The 5036-nt window shown below is 41.3% G+C and overlaps 1 pseudogene; it reads right to left on the reverse strand.

The window, feature by feature from the left end:
- Positions 1 to 4416: 4416 nt before the first annotated feature.
- On the reverse strand, positions 4417 to 4513 carry LOC118976586 (uncharacterized; annotated as a pseudogene).
- Positions 4514 to 5036: the final 523 nt, after the last annotated feature.

Here is a 5036-nt window from a genome sequence, read left to right on the forward strand (position 1 = left end):
GAAGGATTAGGTGAACATGTCAACAAAAAAAAGGACTTTGTAATAATTCTGACCAAGAAAATAACCTCCCAGTATGAGCTGATCATATATACACCTATCTGGGTAAGCCATAGTGGGTAGTCATGCCTCAGGCCTATAAAAAGGCTTATTTTTTCCTTAAGCAAGCCCTGTCCATTGTTCTTGTATATCTAGATCACACCTGTGAAACACCAGAGTAATCCTGTTTTGAGACATCCTTGAGGCACAACCACCCCCAAAGGAGCATGCCGTCTGGTGAACTATCCTGTGCCTTGCTTTCTCCCACTGTCATGTAATCCTCCTTACCTTTACTCCTTAACTCTAAATTTCAAAAGACACTTCAAAACTTTCATTCTTCAGAGCATTCTCTAAGTCTTGCTTCCAGTTGTGTTCTGTTTCACTCAAATAAACTCTAATAAACTCATAAAATTCTTCTACAGCTTTGGAGGTTCTTACATTAACCAACACCTTGAAATTCAGCTCTGCCCCTTCTTGAGCATGCACCACATACAAACTATAGAGTTAAGGATTGTAAATACTGAGAAGACATCTCCCTGCAGTGAGGGAGCCTTAGAGAGATTAAGACACTTAAGGAAGATCTCACATAGCAGGCAGTGAACAATAATGAGCTTCGTAAGTAGAAAAAAAAGTGAAGTAATAATGCCTAAAGATTTTATTTCCAACCCTGTTTTTCCATCAATTATATATGTTCAAGACAAAATTATCTTCATTCAGTTGAGATTTTGTCTGTTGCTGGGTTTGTTAGATGTTCTACGTCACTCTTATAAACAGGAGAGTGGAAAGGGAACAAACTCAAATGATGATAGGATACTGGTCCTTTTTTTTAAGGTTTTATTTATTTATCTTCAAAGGGGAAGGGAAGGAGAGAGGGAGAGAAATATCAATGTATGGTTGCCTCCTCTTGCATTCCCTGATGGGAACTGGCCTGCAATCCTGGCATGTGCCCTGACTGGGAATCGAACTTCGATCCTTTGGTTCGCAGGCCTGTGCTCAATCCACTGGGCTACACCAGCCAGGGCAGGATACTGTTTTTTTTAAAGGGGTTATTATGAAAGAGAACATAATTATTTCAAGTTTGAATGTTAAAGACCTATATTACCCACAAGTATTTGTTGAAATTGGCTGCATAAATCAATTTGTGGGGCCATGGGATTTGAAATTATGAAAGATGTCATTCCATCACAGCTGATCTGTCCTCACCGCATTTGCCCCCTCCAGTGGGGAGAACCAAAACTAACATTTGTTAGGTACACAAGATACAGAGAGATCTGATCAGATCACTGGGGAGGAATAGAGAGGGGCCATACAAGGAGGTTCTTGAGGCAATGGGAAACAGTCTAGGATGGGATTGGCTGAGAAGCTGAATGCCTCCAGAGTGTGTGGAATTATGGGCCAGGAGATTTGAAATAAAAGAAGGGCTCTCGGGCTTTTGATCACTGGCTCTCTTGGTCTTGGGCTCTCTTCCTACAGGAGGGGTGTCAAACTCATTTTCACCAGGGGCCACATCGGCCTTGCAATTGCCTTGCATTCAAAGCACTGAATGTAATTGCAACTCCTTAACTGTTAAGGAGTTTGGCAGCCCTAATGAGTTTGGCAGCCCTACCCTAGAGGATGCCTGGAAGGTTGTGCTGCAGCTGCCAGCATTTCCCAAGAGACAGTGTTTTGTATGCAAAGCAACTCCAGGTGTAGCCTAGGATCAGGCTGGCCTGGCAGAGGGTGGCAGGGTTATTCTTCTTTGGGTGTTCTAGAGAGGAGGAGCTCCGAGGCAGAAGCCCGCCACTCTTCCAAAATTGTGTAGTTTTTGTATATTATGTTGTTTTAATTTCTCAACTAACCCGATAGAAATAAGATACTTAAAAAATAACAGGGGAAATGATAAGAGAACTCAGGTGTTAAAGAGTTTATCCTTAATTGATAGCCTTAAGTGATTAATGCTTGTGGAAAGTTATTATTCCAAAGTTGTGTAGCTTTTGAATAAAGACCCCTATCCTTTATCACTAAACCTTTGCCTCCAGAATTTTGCCTAGAGGGTGGCAGTGGGCAACAGGACCCCACTTGCTGTTCATTAACACAAATGCTGTATTGGACTGAAGGGGCCCATTTGCCCATGTGCATTAAAGGCCAATAAGAGATGAACAGGAGTTTGCAGCCAAGAAAGTAAGGATTTACTAAGGACATGGCACCATGCCTGGAGTCACAGCTAGCTAATGCTCAAAGACCTGGCTCCCTGATGAATTATTGGGATGGGTTATACAGGGGAAAAAATCATGGTGACAAATAGAGTTAGGGCTATTGTACCTACTGATTGTCTGAGGCTAGGGTAGGAAGTAATTGATCATTGCATCTGGTCCTGATGTCAGATGTGAAGTTGTTTTGTCCAACTTCACAAGGATTTGTTCTGTGGAACCTTCCATTTTCCTGAGTCCAGAGCTAAAACACAACTGAGGCCACGGTATTATGTTTAGTTTCAGAGAAAAGTGCCCTAGTAGCCAATATACCCAAGACCTTGTTTCTAATATACTGGAGTCTGACCAGAACTTGATTGCTCTGAGGGCTTAATAATTAAGCAAGGGAGAGGGAGAGAAATGAGTGAGTGAGAACACTACTGAGGTCAATCCGAGCCAAAGGAAAAAAAATCAAAATAAAAGGCCAGATTAAAGAAAATAAGGTCCCATGTGGTTATGCCAGTCACTGTGCAAACGCCTTCTCTTAGTTAACCATCATAGCAAGCAATGAGAAAAGTAGTAGCAGTGTATCCATTTCTCAGAGAAGCTAGACAACCTGCCAAAGCTAGGCAGGAGCAGAGCAGGGCTTTGAAGCAAGTCAGACTCCAGTACCCTTACTCTCACCCACAAACTCTTTTCTATGTGAGGCTATCTAGGGAGGGATTTCTGGCAACAATATTACAAACAAAAGGAATAGGAATAAATATATATATATATTTCATTATGTTTATAATATATATTTTATACATAAAATACGTATACACTTTTTTTAACCAAAGTTAGTAGCTCAGGTTGAAAGATAGGTGTAACCTGGAGGAGAGCAGGTTGTGAGGCTGCCTACACTTGCCTTATATATGAAAACCCAAACCCATCAGAACCTGGTAGAATAGTCCTCCCCTCCCCCAAGACCTATATGCTTCATAAGTCATGGAAACTTCACTGACAGTTTTCTGAAAAGAAGGGAGAGAGGGTTAGATGGCACCTCAGACAACAGAAGGCTTCGAAATTTCCTATCAATATGCTTTTTTCTCTTTCCCAGAAGAACATTTTCTTTCCAGAATGTGCACATCTCCTCTCCATTTCCCACCCTCCAGCCCAGCCCTAAGCCCTAAGCCCTAGTTTCTTATCCCACATGCATCTCTATATCCTCTCACCCAAACGAAATTCTGATAACTGGAGGAGGAGTATCAGTGGGAAAAATAAGTAAATAATGAAGCCAAAAGCAACCAGGAGAATGAAGAAAGCCTTCAATCATCCCTCTGAAAGCAAGTGCTGAGATTTAACGTTTTTAAGCATGCATAATGTGCTACATGTTCTTGGCCCTGGGATTGTAACCATGAATAAGACAGCCTGGAACTTACATTCTAGAGAGAAGACCCAGACATTAAATTAATAGACAAATACATCAACCAAATCATTGGAGGACACAGTAGAGGCTAGGAGGAGAAAACATTTGATACTATGACCAGAGTTGGTGGGGGAGAGCTAGTTTATATTTTGTGGTCAGCAAAAGTTTCTCCAACAAGGTGACTTTTGGTGTGAGTCCTAGTGAGAAGGAAATAGCCATGCATAGAAGTGCATTCTAGATGGAGAAATTACCAAATTCAAAGGCTGGGAATCAGTTCTAAGAGGGTCATGGAAACCTGGGGTGAAATGAGTGAGCAGGGGAGAGAAATGAAAATAGAGAGGTAAATGGGCAGGACTTCATGATTCAGAGTTAAAGTCTGGATTTTATACTCCATCAAATGGAAAGCCTTTATGGAAATTGAGCAGCGGTGATTAATATTTTCTAAAGAGTACCCTGACTACTATTTGGAGAATAACTGTGGAGGGTCAACAGAAGCTTCCTACACCCTCAACACAAGGCTGTTTGGCCTTGGCATTCATTTGCTCATAGCATTCTACTGGTTTGTTAGATTAGGTGTTTATTGTAGGGGCCCAGGTACCATGGGGCTTACTTAGATCACAGTGATCAATTTCTATGAGAAATTAAGGCAACCAAACCTGCTATGAGGAGTTGAGAAAAGGGTGAAAAATGACCTGAAGGGTTTTGAGATAGGTCAGCAGTGGGGATAAATTAGGTTATATGTAGGAAGGGGAATAAAAGATAAGAAATGTAGAGTTGAGACCAAAATAAATTATTTATTTATTTATAAATAAGGAATGCATCACAAATTTGCATGTCAACCTTGTGCCATGCTAATCTTCTCTGTATCATTCCAATTTTAGTATATGTGCTGCCAAAGCGAGCTGGAGACCACAATTTTTAGAACTCCATTTTAGCCGAAGGAGTTTTGATTTTTTTATCAACAGTGAGGAAGCCAGCAAAGGATACATAACTGTTCACCTTGCTTTTAACAAATTTTTAATTGAACTGTCATTAACATGAAGGGCTGGTTTCATGGAAACGTCCCTCACTCAGAAGGGTCCATGCTCAATTTATTGCCCTGTTGTTGAAATTTTAAATAATTTTGCCTTGAAATTCTGTTTTTTAACTGTGAAGTTCAGTGGAACAATGGGGCATTTGTGTAAACAGGGGTGATTTACAAAACATGTGTGTCTACTGTTTATTGGCATCCCGTTTGCATATAGTGTTTGTGTTGCCATGAGAGCACCGAATTCCACCACACGTAGCAGTTCAGGGAGGCACAAAATGAGTGCAAAGAAAATGTATTACGCCCATGACTGGTGTGGCTCAGTGGGTTGAGTGCTAGCCTGTGAACCAAAGGGTCTCCGGTTCTATTCCCAGTCGGGCACATGCCTGGGTTGCCA

Source organism: Sturnira hondurensis, unplaced genomic scaffold (assembly GCF_014824575.4).
Source record: "Sturnira hondurensis isolate 20B ecotype Veracruz unplaced genomic scaffold, ASM1482457v3 Scaffold0000256, whole genome shotgun sequence".
Lineage (NCBI taxonomy): Eukaryota > Metazoa > Chordata > Mammalia > Chiroptera > Phyllostomidae > Sturnira > Sturnira hondurensis.